We start from the raw sequence: 22842 nt of genomic DNA, 5'->3' as shown, positions 1-22842 counted from the left end.
TAGGTTTCACTGAAGACACCACAACATGACTCTCCTGAAATGTTAGGGACCAAGAATCTAACAAAAATGAGGAACTAAATAAAGGAAGTAATATCGTCAAGAAAAAGTGCTGGAGAAATCAATGGCAATGAAAGCCTGAGAGGGGTAACACAGTGAGTAGCTTACAGCTTCACAGCCGCAGAGCCCAGATTTAGTCCTGTAGTCAGGTGTCTCCTGTGTAGAGTTTGTACATTTTCCCTGTGACTGCATGGTTTTCCCCGAGCCTCCCACATCACAAGGACGGGTTATTTAGTCATTGTAAATTGCCTTAGTGTGTAGTTGAGTGGCAGAATCTAGGCTGAGTTGCTAAAAAAGGGAACAATGTCGGAACAGTGTATGAAAGTGGAGACAATCAATGTGGACTTGATTAGTAGAAGGATCTGGTTCTATGCTGCATCTCTCTGCTGATCTAAATCCTCACAGCCTTATGATTCACATCCCAGTGTAATAAATAATGTATCAATGGAAATAGTGGATGCAATTACCTTCCAGAGTTCTTGCAGATTGGAGGATGGCAAAGATAACAACATTATTTAAAAAGGAGCAAGATGGAGAACAAGAATCTAGAAAGTGGTTTGCTTAACATCAGTGAAAGGAGAATGCTACAGCCTATCATACAGGATGAGATAGCAGCACACTTGAAAATGATCAATGCAATTTGCAAAGTCAGAATGTACACCTCAAATGGAAATGAAGATTTGCAAACTGTTAATATGTGACCGTTTAAAAAAATAAAGGAAGAAAAGTGACATAGTACACTTGACTTCCAGAAAGTCTTGGTAAGGTCCAGCATAAAAAGTTAGTGCGTAAAATTAAAGTGCACTGCATTGTAGGGTGGTGGTCATATATTGCCATAGATTGAAAACTGATTAAATTATGAAAACATTAGCTAGAGAGAGTTAAATGGGAACAGCTGTTTTTGGGCAAGTCCACATCCAACAAAGTACAGAGTACAGGACAGGTACATTCCAGCCAGAAGAAAAGACAAGAATGGCAAGATAAGAGAACCTTGGATGTTGAGAGATATGATGAATTTAGTCAAGAAAGAAAAGGAAAAGTTAAGAGGTGATAGAGTGGGAGTGATTAAAGGGAGAGGAGTGGTGTTACAACTCAGGGAAAATGTCACAGAATGCTCAGTCAGGAGTAACTGCAGAACTCGTCCATGAGGCTTTATGTGCAGAAATGAGAAATAAAAAGGTATGACCACATGAATGGGACCATATTATAAACCACACAACAGTCCAGGGGAGATAGAGAAACAAATTTGCAGAGAGACTGCAGACAGTTGCAAGGAATGTAATGTTGTGATAGTTGGTGATTTTAACTTTCCACATACTGACTGGGACTCCCATAGTGAGTGTAAAAGGATCAGGAAGGATAAGAGTTTGTCAAATGTGTTCAGGGAAGTTTCCTTAGTCAATATATTAAAGTCACAGTGAGAGAGTGTGCAGTACTTGATCTGCCATCAGAGAATGAGACAAGGCAGGTGACAGAAGTTTATGTAGGTGAAGGAGCATAGCACGTTCAGGCAGGCATGAAAGAAATGAAGTTCTTGAAGAATATAAGAAATGCAAGAGAACACTTAAGAAAGAAATCGGGAGGGCTAAAAAAAGGCAGGAGCTTTCTCTAGCAGACAAGGGAAAGAAGAATATAAGGGCTTCCACAGACAAGTTAACAGAAAAAAGGATTACAATGGATAAAACCAGTCCTCTGGAAGATCAGAATGGTAATCCATGTGTGGAGCCAGAAGAGATGGGGGAGATCTCAAATGGAATTTTTGCATCTGGCTTTACTTGGGAAATGGACACAGAGTGTATAGAAGTGAGGTGAAACAGCAGTGATGTCACGGACCCTATACAGACTACAGAGGAGGAGTTCTTTGATGCCTTGGCACAAATTAGGGTTAATAAATAATTCCCAGGACTTGCCAAAGTGTTCCCTTGGACCCTGTGTGAGGTAAGTGCAGAATTTGCTGGGGCAGTAGAAGAGATATCTAAATCAAACTTTGCGACAAGTGAGGTACAGGAGGATTGGAGGGGAGCTAATCTTCCACTGTTTAAGGAAGGCTCTAAAAATAAACCCGGAAATTATAAGCCAGTGAGCCTGACATCTGTAGTGGGAAATTATTGCAAGGTATTCTAAGGGACTGGATATATGAGTATCTGGATAGACAGGAAATGATTAGGGATAGTCAGCATGGCTTTGTGTGTGGGAGGTTGTGTTTAACCAAGTTATGGGTTTTCAAGCAAATGACCAGGAAAGTAGAAGAAAGAAAGGCAATGGATGTTGTCAACATGGACTTCAGCAAGGTGTTTGACAAGGTCCCTCGCGGGAGGTTTATCAGGAAGGTTTAGTCGCTTGCCATTCAAAACCAGTTAGTAAATTGGATTAGGCATTGCCTTTGTGAGAGAAGTGGTAGTGGATGGTTGCCTCTCTGACTGGAGACCTGTCTCTAGTGGAGTGCCGCAGGGATCTGTGCTGGGTTCAGTGTGTTTGTCATCTACGTCAACCATCTGGATGATAATAAACAATAGACAATAGGTGTAGGAGTAGGCCATTCAGCCCTTTGAGTCAGCACTGCCATTCACTGTGATCATGGCTGATCATCCACAATCAGTACCCCATTCCTGCCTTCTCCTCATATCCCTTGTCTCTGTTATCTTTAAGAGCTCTATCTAACTCTTTCTTGAAAGCATCCAGAGACTTGGCCTCCACCGCCTTCTGAGGCAGAGCATTCCATAGATCCACAACTCTCTGGGTGAAAAAGTTTTTCCTCAACTTTGTTCTAAATGGCCTGCCTGTTATTCTTAAACTGTGGCCTCTGGTTCTGGACTCCCTCAACAGCAAGAATGTCCTTCCTCAAATTTGGAGACCAAAACTCAACACAATACTCCAGGTGTGGTCTCACCAGGGCCCTGTACAACCGCAGAAGGACCTCTTTGCTCCTATACTCAACTCCCCTTGTTATGAAGGCCAACATGCCATTAGCTTTCTTCACTGCCTGCTGTACCTGCATGCTTACTTTAAGTGACTGATGTACAAGAACACCTAGATCTCGTTGTACTTCCCCTTTTCCTAACTTGACACCATTCAGATAGTAATCTACCTTCCTGTTCTTGCCACCAAAGTGGATAGCCTCACATTTTCCCACATTAAACTGCATCTGCCATGCATCTGCCCACTCACCCAACCTGTCCAAGTCACCTGCATTCTCCTAACATCTGCCTCATATTTCACACTGCCACCCAACTTTGTGTCATCTGCAAATTTGCTAATGTTACTTTTAATCCCTTCATTTAAATCATTAATGTATATTGTAAATAGCTGTCGTCCCAGCACCGAGCCTTGCGGTACCCCACTAGTCACTGCCTGCTATTCTGAAAAGGACCCGTAAATCCCTACTCTTTGTTTCCTGTCTGCCAACCAATTTTCTATCCATGTTAGTACCCTACTACCAATACCATGTTCTCTAATTATGCCCACTAATCTCCTATATGGGATCTTATCAAAGGATTTCTGAAAATCCAGGTACACTACATTCACTGGCTCTCCTTTGTCCATTTTCATAGTTACATCCTCAAAAAATTCCAGAAGATTAGTCAAGCATGATTTCCTCTTCGTAAATCCATGCTGACTCAAACCTATCCTGTTAATGCTATCCAAATGTACCGCTATTTCATCTTTTATAATTGACTCCATCAACTTTCCCACTACTGATGGCAGGCTAACTGGTTTATAATTCCCTGTTTTCTCTCTCCCTCCTTTCTTAAAAAGCAGGATAACATTAGCTACCCTCCAATCCTCAGGAACTGATCCTGAATCTATAGGACATTGGAAATGATTACCAATGCATCCACGACTTCTAGAGCCATCTCCTTAAGTACCCTGGAATGCAAACCATCAGCTCCTGGGGATTTATCAGCCTTCAGTTCCATCAGTCTACCCAACACCATTTTCTGCCTAATGTGAAGGGTCAAGTGAAGTTGAGTGCAAGATATACCCTCCAGGTCAAGAACCTGATATTTGAAGGGTAATAACTGTTCCTGAATCTGGTGGTGTGAGTCTTAAGGCTCCTTCACCTTCTCCCTGACAGCAGCAATCAGAAGAGAGCATAACCTGGCTGGTAGGGTTCCCTGGTGATGATAGCTGTTTTCCTGCAACAATGCTCTGTGTAGAGGTGTTCAGTAGGAGGGCTTTAACCATGATAGGCTTGGCTGTATTCATGACTTTTTGTAAGACTTTCTGTTCAATGGCATTGGTGTTTGCATACAAGGCTGTGATGCACCCAGTCAGTATACTCTCCACCACACATCTATATAAGTTTGTCAAAGTTTTACGTGTAATGCAAGTAGGATTTAAAAAGAATCCCAATCACCTATACATACATCAAAAGCAAGATGGATAACCAGGGAGGTTAGGGCCAATCAAGAATAAAGGGGGGAATATTTGCTTGGATGCAGTGGATGTGGGTGAGTATTTTACAGTAGTATTTATCAAGGAGGAGGAAATGGAGGATAGCGAGATCAGTGTCTTGTTGTTAATATGCCACGATTTTGAGGCAAAAGACGAGATAGTGTTGAGTCTCTTAAAGATCATTAAGATGGATAAGTCCCCAGAGTCTGATGGGATATGCCCCAGCTTATTGTGAGAGGCAAGAGATGAGACTGTTGTGGCCTTGACCAATAACTTCATGTCTTCTCTAGCCACAGATGAAGTCCCAGAAATCTGGTGAGAAGCTAATGTTTTTTTCCATTATTCAAGAAGGCAACCAGGGGTTATCCTGGAAACTATAGACAGGTGAGTCTCATACCTGTGGTAGGGAAGTTACTGGACAGCATTCTTATAGATAGGATTTATGAGCACTTGGAAGTACAAGGAAGTCATGTCTTATTAAATTAATTGAGTTTTTTGATGAGATGATGGGGGTAGCAGATGAAGGTAGAGCGGAGGATGTTGTCTATATGGATTTTAGTAAGGTTTTTGACAAAGTCCCTCATGGAAGGCTCATCCAGAAGATTACAATGCATGGGATCCCTGGCAAATTAGCCATTTGGATTCAGAACTGGCTTGCTGATAGAAGACAGAGAGTAGTGGTTGAAGGGACTTACTTTTGCTGGACATCTGTGATCATTGATGTTCCACAGGGATCTGTGCTGGGATGTCAGCTGTTTGTAATGTATATAAATGACCTGGATGAGAATGTTGTTGAGTGGGTTAGCAAGTTCACGGATGATACAAAGATTGGTGGTGTTGTGAATAGCATAGGAGATTGGCAAAGAATATAACAGGATATAGATCAGCTGCAGATATGTGTGTAGAAACGGCAAATGGAGTTTAACCAGGCCGATTGTGGTGTTGCACCTTGATAGGTCAAATGTCAAGAGACAGTACTGTGTTAAGGGTAAGACCCTTACTTACCATTAACAGTGTTAATGAGTAGAGCGATCTTGGAGTCCAAATTCATAGTTCACTGTTGATTTGACTGTTTCATTTTTAGATGAGTCTGTTTAATTGATATTTTCTTTGCAGTTTAGTAATTAATTAATTGTTTGTATTTTAAGTAGTTCTTGTATATAGTGCCTTGTAAAAGTATTCAGACCCCAGTCATTGATTCACCTAAATGAGTATTACAACCAGTGACATTAAACAATTTAACTGAGAATTTTTATTTGTGAATCACATGCTCCTTTTTTTTCACAGTAGAGCTCAAAAACAGGGAAAATTTTAAAGCATGAGAAACTAAAATTTCAAATTTGAAATGTCACCAGTTCAAAAGTATTCATCCCCCTTTGCTTTATACTTGGTTGAACCACCTCTCATAGATATTAAGAGCCAATAGTCTTTTTTAATGTGTCTTTTAGCTTTGCACAACTTGATGGAGCAAGATTTACCCATTCCTCCCTGCTAGTTTGCTCAAGCTGTACAAGGTTACTTGGGGAGAAGTGGTGAACAGCCATCCTGAGGTCTTGCCAGAGATGGTTGATTGGGTTAAGCTCAGGACTCTGACTGGGCCACTCAAGGACTTCAATTTTCTTCATTTGAAGGCACTTCATGGTTGCTCAGGCAACATGCTTTAGATTGACATTCTGCTGTAAAACCAGCTTCCTCCCCAGTTTAAGTTCGCTGGCAGAGACTACTAGGAGTTGTCCAGGGCATCTCTGTATTCCCATCAATCCTGACCAGATATCTAGTCCCTCCTGCTTAAAGTCATCCTATAGCATGATGTTATCTTCATCATACTTTACAGTAGGGATGGTGTTACCTGGCTGATGTGCAATATTAGATTTACGCCACACATACTGCTTAGTATTGAGGCTAAAAAGCTCCACTTTAATCTCATCCAACCAAAAGACTTGCTTCCACATCTTTACAGTATCATCTTAATGATGCTTTTCTAAGTCTTTATGGGCAAGGACAGGCTTGTTTTTTTCTTTAGCCAGGGCTACTTCTTTGCCACTCTTCCATAAATATCCTTTTTGTGCAAGACCTTAGAAATTGTCAAGCCATGAACTTCATCTCCAGTTGCAGCCAGTGATCTCTGCAGCTCACTCAGGGTAACTATCTCTTACAAGGGCCATTCTTATACGGTGACTAAGTTTAGAGGGACTCCTTAGGGGTCCCGAATGATTCAAATGAGGGTGACAGTAATGAAATGATATGATTGACAGGTATATCGCAGCTTGCTCCAATAAAAACCAAGGGAATGAAGACACACAGGACTGAAGATGAAACCATTGCTAATCAATGTTTTGGCAAGGTAGTGGAAGATCCATCAACCACTCAACAATCTGCAGAAGGACAATAAGTGGTCAGATGACCCTGTAACTCTTAATGAAGAGCAACTAAAGTGCTTCAAATTTTAAAGGTGACATTGTGTACTGCACCTGCATTGAGAATCCCCGATAGAGGGAAAACCATCTACCCTGTATGTCAATGAGAAACATATGACAGCAGACTTAACTCAAGAACATCGAGACTGACAGTGTTCTATTGGTTATTTCTCTGCCAAAAATCCGATTCTGTACACTGGCGGCTCCTCTACATTTGACAGTGGAGTTTGAATGGTTGTTTCTGGTATTGAAGGACTGGCATCAGGAAGCATGCCTCCTGGTACCTCTGTGCAACAGGCAGAACTAAAAACTTTAATTGAAGCCTGTGAGGTAGCAAAAGGAAGATCAGCTAAAATCTATACTGATTCTCAATGCGCTTTTGGAGTTGTTCCTTACCGAGAGGCTGATATACACATTATAAGTCATAGAGACATAGAACAATACAGCATAGCACAGCCCTTCGACCCATCTGGTCCTTGCCAAATTATTTAAACTGCCTAGATCCTATGACTTGCACTGGGACCATAGTTCTCTGGATCCCTACAATCCATGTAGCCATCTAAACTGCTCTTAAACATTGAAATCAAGCTTGCATGCACCACTCGTGCTGACAGCTCCTTCAACATTTTCATGACCTTCTGAGTGAAGAAGTTTCCCCTCATGTTCTCCTTAAACTTCTCACGTTTCAGACTTAACCCGTGACCTCTAGTTGTAGTCCCACCCAGCTGCAATGGAAAAAGCCTGCTTGCATTTTTCCTGTCTATTCCCCTCATAATTTTGTCTGCATCTCTCAAATCTCCCCTCAATTTTCTATGTTCCAAGGAATAAAGTCCTAATCTTTTAAGTCTTTCCTTATAACTCAGATAACCTTCAGTCCCAGAAACATCCTTGTAAATTTTCTCCGAACTCTTTCAATCTTATTTACATCTTTCCTATAGGTAGGTAACAAAAACTGTATGCAATACTCCAAATTTGGCCTCATCAATGTCTTATATAGCTTTAATATAAAGCTTGCACTCAATACTTTTATTTATGAAGGCCAATGTGCTAAAAGCTTTCTTTATAACCTATCTACTTGTGCCGCCACTTTCATTGAATTATAGACTTGGATTCTCAGGTCCTTTTGTTCAACTGCACTCCTTAGTGCCCTGCCATTCACTTGGTGCTACCAAAGAACAACACCTCACACTTGTTAGTATTAAATTATGTCTGCCATTTCTCAGCCCATTTTTCCAGCTGATCCAGATCCCATTGCAAGTTCTGATGGTCTTCCTCACTGTTCAGAACAGCCCCAATCTTGGCGTCATCTGCAAACTTGCTGATCCAGTTCACCATATTACCATCCAGATCATTGATATAGATGACAAATAACACCAGTCACTGCGGCAATCCACTAGTCATAGACCACTAGTCAGAGAGGCAATCATTAACTACCACTTTCTGGCTTCTCTCACAGGGCCAATGCCTTATCCAATTTAAGATTGATTATACACAACCTTCCACACAGAAATCCTTGCTGACTATCCCTAATCGGTCTATGTATATCCAAATAGCCAGATATCAGGCCTCTTAGAATACCTTCCAATAACTTTCTCACTAATGTCAGGCTCAGTGGCATATAATTTCCTAGTTTATTTTTAAAGCCTTTCATAAACAGCAGAACAACATTAGCTATCCTCCAATCCTCCAGCACCTCATGTGTCATGAAGGATGATTTAAATAACTCTGCTAGGGCTCCTGTAATTTTTGCACTTGCATTACACAGGGCCTGAGGGAACAGTTTGCCAAGCCCTGGGAATTTGTCCACCCAAATTTGCCACAAGATAGCAAACACCTCCTGCTCTCTATAGGGTCCATGACTTCACTACTGCTTTGCCTCACTTTTATAGACTCTGTCCTCCCAAGTAATTCCAGATGTAAAAATCCATTTAAGATCTCCCCCATTTCATTTGGCTCAATGAATAAATTACCATTTTGATCTTCCAGACGACCAATTTTGCCCCTTACTACCCCTTTGTTCTAAACATGTCCAAAGAATCCCTTAGGATTCTCCTTCACCTCATACGCTAGCACAAACTCATGCCTTCTTTTGGCCCTCCCGAATTCTTTCTTAAATGTTCTCGTGCTTTTCTTATACTCCTCTACTACATCATTTGTTCTACCTGCCTATGCACCTTTTTTAACTTAACCAGGGCCTCAATAGCTCTTGAAAACCAAGATTCCCTAAACCTGTTACTCTGACAAGCATATACAAACTTTAGAAAATAAGACCATAAGATATATGAGCAGGCCCATCGGGTCTGCTCTGCCATTCAATCATGGGCTGATCCAATTCTACTGGTCATCCCCGCTCCCCTGCCTTCTCCCCATACCCTTTGATGCCCTGGCTAATCAGGAGCCTATCTATCTCTGCCTTAAATGCACCCAATGACTTAGCCTCCACAGCCACCCATGGCAAAAAATTCCACAGATTTACCACCCTCTGACTCGAGTAATTTCTCTGTATCTCCGTTCTAAATGGACGTCCTTCAACCCTGAAGTCGTGCCCACTTGTTCTAGAACCCCCTACCATGGGAGATAACTTTGCCATATCTAATCTTTTCAGGCCTTTTAACATTTGGAATGTTTCAGTGAGATCCCTCCTCATTCTCCTGAACTCCAGGGAATACAGCCCAAGAGCTGCCAGATGTTCTTCATACGGTAACCCTTTCATTCCTGGAATCATTCTCGTGAATCTTCTTTGAACCTCCCTGATGTCAGTATATCCTTTCTAAAATAAGGAACCCAAAACTGTACATAATACTCCAAGTGTGGTCTCACAAGTGCCTTATAAAGCCTCAACATCACATCCCTGCTCTTATATTCTATACCTCTACAAGTGAATGCAAACATTGCATTTGCCTTCTTCACCACTGAATCAACCTGGAGGTTATCCTGCACAAGGACTCCCAAGTCCCTTTGCATTTCTGCATTTCGAATTCTCTTCCCACCTAAATAATAGTCTGCCCGTTTATTTCTTCCACCAAAATATATGACGATACACTTTCCAACATTGTATTTAATTTGCCACTTCTTTGCCCATTCCCCTAAGCTATCTAAGTTTCTCTGCAGGCTCTCTGTTTCCTCGACATGAGGAAATTTAGCCAAAAATCCATTAATCCCATAGTCCAAATCAATGACACACATCGTAAAAAGCAGCGGTCCCAACACCGACCCCTGTGGAACTCCACTGGTAACCAGCAGCCAACCGGAACAGGATTGCTTTATTCCCACTCTCTGTTTTCTGCCGATCAGCCAATGCTCCACCCATGCTAGTAACTTCCCTCTAATACCATAGGCTCTTATCTTGCTAAGCAGCCCCATGTGTGGCACCTTGTCAAAGGCCTTCTGAAAATCCAAGTATACCATATCTTCTGCATCTCCTTTATCTACCCTGCTTGTAATTTTCTCAAAAATTGCAGTAGGTTAGTCAAGCAGGATTTTCCTTTCAGAAAACCATGCTGGCGTTGGCCTATCTTGTCATGTGCCTCCAGGTACTTCGTAATCTCATCCCTAACAAACAATTCCAGTAACTTCCCAACCACTGATGTCAGGCTAACAGGTCTATAATTTCTTTTCTGCTGCCTCCCACCCTTCTTAAATAGCAGAGTAACATTTGCAATTTTCCAATCATTTGGTACAATGCCAGAATCTATTGATTCTTGAAGATCATTGTTAATGCCTCCGCAACCTCTCCAGCTACATCCTTCAGAACCCAAGGGTGCATTCCATCAAGTCCAGAAGAATTATCCCTGACTCTCTTGAATGTCTGATAGACTGCAGATATCTTCCACTGTGAAGACTGATGCAAAATACGCATTCAGTTCCTCTGCTGTCTCTGCATCTCTCATTACAATATCTCCAGCATCATTTTCTTTTGGTCCTATATCTACCCTCAACTCTCTTCCACCCTTTATATATTTAAAAAATGTTTTAGTATCTTCTTTGATATTAGTCACCAGCTTCCTTTCATAAATCATCTTTTCCTTCCTAGTGACCCTCTTAGTTTCCTTCTGCAAGTTTTTAAAAGCTTCCCAGTGCTCTATCTTCCTGCTATCTTTGGCTTCCTTGTATGCACTCTCTTTTGCTTTTACTTTGGCTCTGACTTCACTTGTCAGCCACGGTAGTGTCCTTCCATTTGAAAATTTCTTCTTATTTGGATTATATCTGTCTTGCACTTCCCTCATTTTACACAGGGACTCCAGCCATTGCTGCTCTGCTGTCCTTCCTGCTAGTGTCTCTTTCCAGTCAACCTTGGTCAGTTCCCCTCTCGTGCCATTGGAATTTCCTTTATTCCACTGAAATACCGACACTTTGGATTTAAGTTTCTCCTTCTCAAATTTCAAAGTGAACGCAATTATATTATGATCACTGTTCCCTAAAGTTTCCTTAACCTTAAACTCTCTTATCACCTCCAGATCAATGCACAACTGATCCCCTAGTGGGCTCAACAACAAGCTGTTTTAAAAGCCATCCCTTAGACATTCCATAAATTCTCTCTCTTAAAGTCCAGTACAGGCCCGGTTTTCCCAATCCACTTTCATGTTAAAATCCCCAACGTTTACCATGACATTGCCCTTCTGACATGCCTTTTCTATCTCCTGCTGTAAATTGTAATCCACATCCCAGCTGCTGTTTGGATGCCTGTATACAAAAGCCATTAGGGATCTTTTACCCTTGCCATTTCTCAACTCAGCTCATAGATCTTATGTCATCTCTTTCTAATGATTTAATATCATTTCTTACACACAGGGCCACATCATCCCCTCTGTCTACTAACCTATCTTTCCGATACACCATATATCCCTGGATGTTCAGCTCCCAATGGCAGCCACCTTTTAGCCAAGTTTCAGAGATGGCCACAATGTCATACTTGCCAATCTGTAGCTGAATTTCAAGATTGTCCATTCTATTTCTTATGCTGTGTCCAGTATTTGTTGCTTTCTGTTCTATGTGTATCATGCCTCTATTGCCCTGTAAATCATACCACTGGCTGTGATTATGCCTCACCTCCTGCCTCTCCTTTCTATCATCTCTGTTGCACGCTATCTTTAACATATTTCTGTTTCCCCCTTCCTCTGCCCTATCACTCTGGTTCCCATTTGCCTGTCAAATTAGTTTAAACCTTCCCTAGCAGCTCCATTAAATCTGCCTGCTAGGATATTGGACCCCTTTGGGTTCAGGTATAACCCATAGTTTTTGTACAGGTTGCATCTCCCCCAGAAGAGGCCCCAATGATCCAGGAGCCTGAAGCCCTTCCCCCTACACCAGTCTCTCAGCCACACATTAGTATGCCTGATTATGCTGTTCTTGCACTTGTTAGCATGTGGCACAGGCAGCAATCCTGAGATTACCTTCCTGGAGGTCCTGCTTTGCAGCTTCCTACCCAACTCCCTGAATTCTCTCTTCAGGACCTCCTCCCTTTGTTATTGGTATCAACATGTACCAAGACTTCTGGCTGTTCACCCTCTCGTTTCAGAATACTCTGGACCCGATCCAAGACATCCCATATTCTGGCACCATGCAGGTATCTCTATCAGGCTGACAGAACCTCCTCTTTGTTCCCCTCACTATGAAATACCCTATGACTACTGCATTCCTCATCTTCTCTCTCTTCTGCACCATGGAACCAGGCTCAGTGCCAGAGATCTGATCGCCGTGGTTGTCCACTGTCAGGTCATCCCACTGAGCAGCATCCAAAACGAGCTAACGATTACTGAAGGGGATGGCCACAGGGGTGCTCTCTACTATCTGAAATCTTCCCTGACAGTCACTCAATTGTCTAACTCCTGCAATCTCAGGGTGCTAACTCCCTGTAGTTCCTATTTATCTCCTGCTCACTTTCCCTAATAAGCTGTAGGTCATCAAGCCACAGCTCCAGATCCCTAACACAGTCTCTCAGGAGCTGCATCTCAGTGTGCCTGGCGCAGATGTGGACATCTGGGAGACTGGAAACCATCAAAACAGGCCTTTCTCCAATTTAGAACTCAACTCATGGACCAGTCGATCCTTTAGCCTATTTACTTTGAAACTAGTGGGATTGTGATCACCAACTGCCATTGATCACCACTCTTTCAGTAGCTTTGGCCCATCAGGCTTAGGCTTGAGTGAGGTACATTGTCTTGTAAGTTACTCTCTCTCTCTGTCCTTATTTGTTCATTCCTCATTTGTTAGGGCATAATAGGTTAGTTAAAAAGGCTTCAGGGGCAGTTTTGTACTCTGGGTGGAATGTGGGAAATCTGAGAGATGTCCAGTCTTCCAGATTAACACATCTGCACCAGGTGCACCGAGCTGCAGCTCCTGACAGAATGTATTAAGGAACTGGAACTGGAAGGGAGCCCGAAGATCCAAAATTCTGATGCATTCTCTCCTACACCAAGTCCTTAGCCATGTGTCAAACTGTATGATATTCCTATTTCTAGCCTCATTGGCATGTGGCATGGGTAGCAGTCCTTGGATGACAACCCTAGATGTCCTGCCCTTTAACTTAGCACCAAACTCCCTGAATTCACATTGCAGAACCTTGTCACTCCTCCTACCTATGTCATTGGTAACTACACGGACCACAACCTCTGGCTGCTCACCCTCCAACTTAAGAATGCTGAGGACTTGATCAAGATGTCCCTGACCCTGGCACCTGGAGGCAACATACCTTTTGGAAATCTTATTCTCATCCACTGATACTCCTTAACTAATGAATCCCCTATTACTACAGCTTACCTCTTCAACCCCATTCTCTTCTGATTCACAGAGCCATACACATGCTGTGACTTTCTTCTGTTAGGTCATTCCCCTGCGCACCCCCCCCCCCCCGCATCAGTATCCAAAATGCTATACTTAGTGTTGAGGGGGATGCCAACAGCGGTACTCTGCACTGGCTGTTTAAACCCTTTTCCCTTCCTGTCAACCAGTCTTCTGGGTCCTGCACCTTGGGTGTAACAACCTCTGTACAACCTCCTCCACCCAGAGTTCATCCAGTTCCTGCTCCAGCTCCTTAACATGAACTATTAAAAGCTGCAGCAGGATGCACTTCTCGCAGGTGTAGTCATCAGGGACATTGGAGCTCTCCCTGTCTTCCCACATCCAGCAGGAGGAACATTCAACTATCCAGCCCAGTATCCCTACTTTTCTAACTGTAGAGATATAAAGAAGGAGAACAATAAGTAAACGGGGGGGGGGAGGGGAGGGGAAGAAATTCTACCTACAGCTTTCTTGCCTTCTCTCACTCAAGCCTCAAAGAGTCAAGCCTCAAAATTGCCACTCTAACACAGCCCATTCCAACAAAGGCCGCTCCAACAATTTTAGTAGACAGTTTAGCTAACTATTGAGGGAAATTACCCCAAGCCATCCATTCTGCTTCACAAGAGGTTTCCAATGTTTGGAGTGATCCAGCAGAAGGAAGAAGCACTCTGATTCCTCGTGAGTGGGCCCTGATTAAGAAACCATATAAGGATCCATTGGGGAACTTGGGCAAGTTTCTTATCAAATGCTGTTAATTACCAACTTGGCAGTGAAAGTGGAAGGTAAAAAAAAAACACAAGTGGTTACATGCCAGCAGCTGCTAGTGAGCTAAAGTACTACTTGATGAGGACAATGAGTGCTGTGGTTTATGTTTTTGAAACCTCTTAGTCACAGTGCCTACACTGCTGGGCTGCAATGAACCAGCCAGAAGACTTCAAGCACATCAACAACTACTGAACATTATGAATGTTCATTCAAATATTAGTTGCTATATTTTTGACTATTTTCCCGGCTCATAATGAACCAGTGAGATATCTCATAATGTATACCTATGAGTCTCACAGGAATTTGCTGATACAGTTAATGCTTCTAGCTGCTGGGTATGTCAGTATATACCACATACTTCAAAATATTCACTAACGCTGGGCATTCCTGTAGACCCAGAATAAACATGCATCCACTTTATTAAACATTCCAGCAATGGCGATGTTGACATTATGCCTATGATTCATTATTCTCAAGGGAGACATAAATATACGATGGTCATACCCCCTACATACCATTTTAAACTGGATCATTTATGTAAATATAATCGGCATGATTTAGGGAATATTATATCTGACTCTATTCACATCTTGTCCTGAGATATATCCACATCTAGTGTATATGATAAAGCTATTAAATCTTTTCATGTGTTTACTAAAAAAGCTAACTTTTGCTTGAGCAGAGGAGGTACCATTCCAGTTGGGCATAGTTCATGCGATTACACTTTACACTGGCTTAAATGGAATTATGAATCTAGAATTTACATTGATGATCAGAAAAATATTACAATTCATCAAGGCTCCTGTCAAGTAATAAGAAATGTGTGAAGTTCTTGGAACAATGTGTAATTTCTGTGCGGAAATAGAGTCTACATCTCTCTTCCACTTAGTTGGTTAGGATCTTGCTATTTAAGTTATGTTTTCCCTGTTGTGAGACTCACACACACACACACACACACACCTTACCTTTAGCTCCCAGGTCTAGAAGTGCATGAGAGAATTCCAAAAGAGATTGCTGACATCAATTTTATTCCCATTTTACAGTGTTGTAAGGAGGACACGAGGCATCAAAAATGTCTTTGCAAGTTTAGAAAGGATGCTGCCAATGCCTTGGGGAAAGGAACAAAACTAGCTGCCATGCATAAGATGGTTCTTCAAAATCATATGCCATTAGATCTTCACTTAGCAGTTGAAGGGAGAACGCATGCACTTGTAGGTAGAGAGTTTTGTACTTACATACCTGAGAGGCTGAAGACATAACTAATTTGGCTGATCATATCCATAAAGAGGCAACATCAATCTGATAGATGGGATTTCTTTGACTGGTTTCATTTGAGTCTCAGAAGCTAGGGTTACTCACAACCTGTGTGGATGAGCGTGTATCTTCAGGAACATACTAGACATACCCAAAACAAAAGTTGTGGATGATCCAGGAGATTCGTAGTCTGCTGAGGGCTAGAATTATGGCATTCAAGACCAGTGATCCAGAAATATACAAGAAGTCTAGGTATAGAAGGTATTTTAAGAGTAGAAGACCAATTCTGATTGAGGTTAGAGGTGGAATCAGTTGCACGTCAATTCTGATGGGGTTTGTTGGCTGTAACTTCCTGCAAAGTGAAACCTAACATTATGAACAGCAGTGATAACTCACTTCCAGATGAGCTCAGCATCTCTTATGCACATTTTGAATAGGAGAATAAAACTACACTTCTGTGAATCCCTGCAACATCTGATGACCTTGTGATCTCTGTCTTAGAAGCTGATGTCAGACATCTTGCAAGAGGCCGACCCCTTGCAAGGCAACAGGCCCTGATGGTGTACATAGTAGAGCACTGAAATCATGTGCCAACCATCTGGTGGGAGGGTTCAGACAGCTTCAATTGCTCACTGCTACAGCGCAGGTTTCTACATGCTTCAGAAGAGTAACAATCACACCAGTGTTCAAGAAGGGCAGGGTGAGCTGCCATAACGATGATTGTCCAGTAGCACTCACTCACATCTACTGCGATGAAGTGCCTTCAAAGGTTAGTCATACCTAGAATGAATTCCTGCCTAAGCAGGGACCTGCAATTTGTCTATCAATACAATAGATCTGCAGTGGATTCAATTGAGTTGAATTGACTTTATTTCTTACATCCTTCACAAATATGCGAAGTAAATTCTTTACATTACATTATGCAATCTCACTGGCCCTCAAGTCAACCTTGGATCACCTGGACAATAGAAATAACTATGTCAGGATGCTGCTTATTGATTACAGCTCAGCACACAAAACAATGATGCCCTCAGTTCTGATCAACAAGCTCCAAAACCTGGGCCTCTGTACCTGCCTCTGCAACTGGATCCCTGACTTCCTCACTGGGAGAGCACAGTCTGTGCAGATAGGAAATAACACTTCCTCCTCACTGACAATCAATATTGGTGCACCTTAGGGAGGTGGGCTTAGTGCACTGTTCTGCTCTCCCTACTCCTCTGATTGTATGGCGGGCAACAACTCAAATACCATCTATAAAGTTGCCGATGACACAGCAGTTGGCAGAATCTCAGATGGTTACAAGGAGATGTTTTGGAGCGAGATAGAACAGCTATTTGAGTGGTGTCACAACAACAACTTTGCACTCAATATCAGTGAGACTAAGGAATTTATTGTGGACTTCAGGAAGGGGAAGTCAAGGGAACACACAGCTGTCCTCATCGAGGGATCAGCAATAGAAAGGGTGAGCAGTTTAAAGTTGCTGGGAATGAACTTTAGGTCTGTCTACAGAAGTATCCTGGGCCCAACATATGGATGCAATTACAAAGAAGGCATGACACAGCTAGACTTCAGCAGGAACTTGAGGGGACTTGGTACGTCACCGAAGACACTCGCAAATTTCTACAGATATATCATGGAGAGGACTCTAACTGGTTGCATCACTGTCTGGTATGGAGGAGCCACTGCACGGGATCGGAAAAAGCTGCAGAAAGTTGTAAACTCAGCCAGCTTCTTCATGGGCACTATCCTCCCAAGTATTGAGGGCACCCTAAAGGTGAAACCTCAAAAGGCAGCAACCACCATTTAGGATCCCCATCATCCAGGACATGAACTCTTCTAATTGCTACCGCCAAAGAAGAGGTACAGGAGCCCGAATTCACACACTCAACATTTCAACATTTCAGGAACAGCTTTTCCCCCTCTGCCATCAGATTTCTGAATGGACAGCAAACCCATGAACACTACCTCACTACTTTTTTCTCTTCCTTGTGCACTATGTGTTTAATCTATTTTTATGTATACAGTATATACTAATGTTAATTATAGCTTTTTATTACTATGTATTGCAATGTACTGTTTCTTCAATGCAACAAGTTTTATGACATATGCTAGTGATATTAAAGCTGATTCTGATTCTATCACAAATTATATTATTCATAATAATATGCCTTATCATAATTCACCTTTTTACTTGAGTAAAGACTATCAAAGGACATAAGCGGTCTCTGATTCAGCACCCTAGCTCTGAGATTGTTGATTTCATTCCCCAGAGACTGCAAGATAGTTGGCATAGGGAGTTTAAAACCCCAGTTCCTTAAACGCATTTGTAACCCCGCTGTGCACCCACGCTTCTTCCGAGTAATCCTACACGGGCGCTTCTAACCACAATTGGTATTGTTTCTGTCAGTTTTAAGCAGTGATAGATCATTTAAATGCATTAAGACATCTTTGTTAACTCTACTGACCTTGGTAGCAGTGTGCTTTTTAGCTGTAACAGGGTGTAACAGGAATATTTAATTGTATCCATTGAGAGTACTGCTGCTACTTGAGTCGATCCTAAGCGCCCCAGAAGTATTATCGGTTAACTCTTATCTACAAATCTGAATGGAATTTTCCTAATCCATAGTTCAAGAGCTGCACTGCAAGGCAGCACAATTTTATCATCTTTGTCTCTGTCTTTAAGCCTTCTACTAGCTTCTGTTCCTGTTTCCAATTGTTCTATCAACACTGAATAAAACCATCATGAAGCAACAAGTTTTCTTGTCTTCTGAAAGAATTTTGGACTAAAACTTCAGAATCTAACATTTCTGAAAGTGGCTACACAGGCTGCTAGGTGGTTAAGAAGGTATATGGCATGCTTGTCTATTCCCCTATGCCTGAGGGGAGGCCATGCAGACCTGCATGGGTCCCAACTATGTCTGCCATACTCTAATCCTTCCCTAGTAATGCTCCCCAACTCTTCCTCTGATATATTGACAAATGCACTGGTGCTGCTTCATGTACCCATGCTGAGCTCATCAATTTCACCAACTTTGCCTTCAACTTCCACCCTGCCTTAAATTCAGTTGGTCCATTTCTGATACTTCTATATCCCTTCCTGATCTCTCTGTCTCTATCTCTGGTGACAAACTGTCAACTGACACCTCTTATAAACCTACCAATTCAACTAGTTTTCTTGACTATATCTCTTCCCACCATATTGCCTGTAAAAATGCTATTCCCTTTTCCCAGACCCTTCGACTCTGCCATACATGTTCCCAGGCTGTGGCTTTTCTTTTCAGGACGTCAGAGATATCCTCCTCCTGCAAAGGACAGGGTTTCCCTTCCTCCACCATTGATGCTGCTCTCACCTAAATCTCTTCCATTTCACAAACATCCATGCTCACCCCATCTTCCTGTTGCCTTATCACTGATAGAGTTCCTCTTGTCCTTACCTACCACCCCATGAGCCTCCACATCTATCAAATCAATCTCCACAGCATCCATTATCTCCAAAAGGAATCGACAACCAAACATATCTTCACCTCCCTACTCTCCATTTTCCACATGGATCACACCCTTCGTGATTCCCTTTTCATCTGTCACTCCCCACTAAACTTGCTCCCGGCACTTATCCCTAAAAGTGGCCAAAGTGCTACATCCACCCACTCACTTTCTCCCTCACCTCCATTCAGGGCCTCAAACAGTCCTTCCAGGTGAGGCAACTCTACACCAGTGAACTTGCTGGAGTCATCTACTCTGTCTGGTGCTCCCGATGTGGCCTCCTCTACATTGGTGATACGCATCATAAACTGGGGGGACTGCTTTGTTGAGCATTTCCACTCCATCTGCCAAAAGCAGAAATACCTGGTGGCCAAACATTTTATTTCCAATTCCCCTTCCCATCCTGACTTGTTGGTCTATGGGCTCCGATTGTGTGCCACAATGAGGCAACCCTTATAGTGGAGGAGTAACACCTTATAATCCATCTGGTTAGCCTCCAAATTGAGAGCATAGATATCGATTTCTCCTTCCGGTAAAAAATAACTCCAACCCTCTTCTTCTGTTCCCCACTGGCCTCTCACTACTTCTCACTTATCTATCATCTCCCTGGGTCCTGTTCTCCTTCCCGTTCTCCTCTGGTCCACTCTCCTCTAATCAGATTCCTTCCTCTCCAGCCCTTTACATTTACCAACCATCTGGCTTTACTTACCATCTTTTAGCTATCGTCCTTCCCCTCTCCCAACATCTTTGTTTTCTTGTCTCCCCCCTACCTATCTATTCCTGAAGAAAAGTCTTGGCCCAAAACGACAACTGTTTATTCATTTCCACAAATGCTGCCTGACCTGCTGAGTTCCTCCAGCATTTTGTGTGTGTTGCTTTGGATTTACAGCATCTGCAGAATTTCTGGTGTAATGGAGACTACGTCAACTCTTGAGGGATAGTGACACTATGAGGCATTAAAGCAGGTCATTATAAAGTTGATCATTGTAAAGGGTTCTGGGGCAGAGAGGCTGGATATTCGGTTGATTCACGAAGGTCGAAGGTCAGTGGCTTCACTGGGTCAGCAGAGGAGGAAGATATCTTTCCCAGCTCATGAAACAGGGAGGTTGGGTCTTCTGGATTACAAGGAAGTAGCTTTACAAGTTGTGTGAGTGCTGATTGGTGACTGGGGTAAACAATAGAGGAGGAAGCCTGGTGGGTGTGCATGGGAATAGAGAGATGTATCTCATAATTATAGTGAGTAATGGGGGGAGGGAAAGAACAATTCTTGTGGTGAGATAGGGGAAGCATTTCCTGACACAACTCTAACTGTAGGAATCTCTGTCGCATTTGTATGCTCTGTCCTGTTATCAATACCGTGTTACCATCTTGTATCTTGTCCTTTTTCTTAAGCTTTCTCAGCTTCTCCTCATCAGAAAACACCCCAACATCCACTTAGACTGAAGTTTTGTCCACAAACCTGGTTAATCACTTTGCTTGGACACAATTTCCCTAGAAGTCATTGAGAGATACTGAACAAAAGTACACAAGAAATAGGAGCTATTCAGCTCCTTGACCATATTCTGTTAGGTAATAACATCATAGCTGATTCAATCTCAGCCACAGCACCATTTTTTTCCTTCTCCCTCCATATCTCTTGATACCTCTGTGGTTTGAATACATGTCAAACTACTTCTTATGTCCAATGACTCTTCTCCACGGCCCTCTGGGGAAAAGAATTCCATATGTTCTGAATCCTCATTTCCATCTGAAATGGGTGACTACTTATTCTGAAACTATAACCTTGCGTCTAAATACTCCCACTAGGAAAACATTTTTCTCAGCATCCATTCTGTCGATTCTGCTGAAAATCTCACTTTGGGCCAAATGACCAAGTACTAAGAATGAGGTTTCCCCACTCTACCTTTTGGATACATGCAGCTACCTCACGTGCTCACACCCTCCTGTCCATCTCGACTGATCAGTTCTGGAGAACTCCTGCAGCTTTTATCTAGGTGACAAAAGGCAGAAGTTTTTTTTTGGTTCAATTGCACTTTGTCACCTAACTGGGTAACAGTTGGAGGATGGTGGTTTGGTATTCAGAGGGAAGGGAGCTGCTGAACATGAAAATTTATGAAAAAGGAAATGTTCCGTCCTGTTAGAGGTTTGAGTACAACAGGATGAAGAATCTTTGTGTTGTCATTACAACTCTCCCAGCACTGAAAGATGTCCCATTTACACAGCTGTTGTTAATTAGAAAGATCTGCTGCATGAACTCTAAGTTACAATACTTTAAGGAGCAAAATTAATCCTGCTCCCAATAGCAGGAACCAGTTCATCCCAAAGTGCTTAACCTCTCTTGAATTACTTTCAAAGTGCACTTGCTGATGTTGCACTGCTAGACATGTTTCCAATTACCGTACAGCAAAATTCCATGAAAAAAAGCAGGTGGGATGCAAGACCAGATAATCTTTCACCGGTTGGTCTGCTCTTGAGAGACAAGTTGTCCGAATGACTGGAAGGAAATTCCCAGCTCTTCTTTGAATAAGGCTGTGGGATCTTTAGCACCCACCTGAGCAAACTTTAGAACTTGTTTGAAAAATGACACCTTCTAAACTTCAGCACTCCCCCAGTGCTGCCTTAGATTATGTGCTCAGATCTTTAGAGCAATCATTTTTTAGCTCCAAGGACAGTGTTGCCAAGTAGGTCAAACCGACATATGTTAAAATAATAGGCTAAACTCATCATTAATATACTTATCAAATAATAATGAGATGAAACTAAGAAGGAAAGAGATCAGAATTCAGTGAGATGAAACACCGTGTTTAAATGCCTCTATAAGCATGCAGCAGGGCCTGTAATTCTAAGCTGAATCTTGGCTGGTAGGTAAAAATGAGGACATCAGGAACAGTCAAGCACACACTGGTACAGTCAATTCCAGATAAACATGTATCGCAATCCAACAGCTGTGCATCAAACCACTTCCCACTCACTGCCATAAACAGACCCTTTGAGCCAAGCACAACATTTGAGCAGAAGCTGAGTCAAGCAGAAACTGTTCCCTAGTGATCGGATTTATACAGCACCTGCAGCCAGGTGTTAACCGCGTGGAGCATTGCTCATTTCACAGAGACTGTCAGAATGCCACAGCACTGCATTTGGTCTTGTGGCTGTATTAGTGTTACCGAAAATTCTACAACCCCAATTCAGGTATGAATTCAGAGGCTGCTTTGTGTCCTTTTATAGATTCATAATGAATTGCTCTCAAACATTAATTACTCAAATGAAGCAGCTTTACATTGAAATTAATCACACTACTACTTATTATCGCTTATTTCCTTTAAACTGTCATATATGTAAAATTGCTGGCAGAATAACCGGCTCTAAACTGATAACAATTCTGTCAATTTACACCAAGGCCCTAGGTGTAAAATAGGTCATATCCGGTCTGTTCATCATCTCCACTGTCTTGTTGACATTAAGGAAGAGGTTATTCGCCTGGCACCAGGCCTCGAGCAATTCCACCTCCTCTCTGTAGGTCACCTCATCATTGTTGGTGATGAGTCCCACCACTGTCACATCATCAGCAAGCTTGACAATATAATTACTTCAACACACACAAAATGCTGGTGGAACGCAGCAGGCCAGGCAGCATCTATAGGGAGAAGCACTGTCAACGTTTTGGGCTGAGACCTTTCGTCAGGACTAACTG

At 42.4% G+C, this 22842-nt stretch overlaps 1 protein-coding gene across 3 annotated transcripts in view; it reads right to left on the bottom strand.

Annotated features, from left to right (window-relative positions):
• Positions 1-22842, bottom strand: part of crocc2 (ciliary rootlet coiled-coil, rootletin family member 2) — a 356976-nt gene that overhangs the window by 205691 nt on the left and 128443 nt on the right. The gene's annotated exons all lie outside the window — the stretch shown is intronic.

Source organism: Hypanus sabinus, chromosome 2 (assembly GCF_030144855.1).
Source record: "Hypanus sabinus isolate sHypSab1 chromosome 2, sHypSab1.hap1, whole genome shotgun sequence".
Lineage (NCBI taxonomy): Eukaryota > Metazoa > Chordata > Chondrichthyes > Myliobatiformes > Dasyatidae > Hypanus > Hypanus sabinus.
The sequence above is the reverse complement of the archived record's forward strand: the minus strand, read 5'-3'. Positions and strand labels throughout refer to the sequence as shown.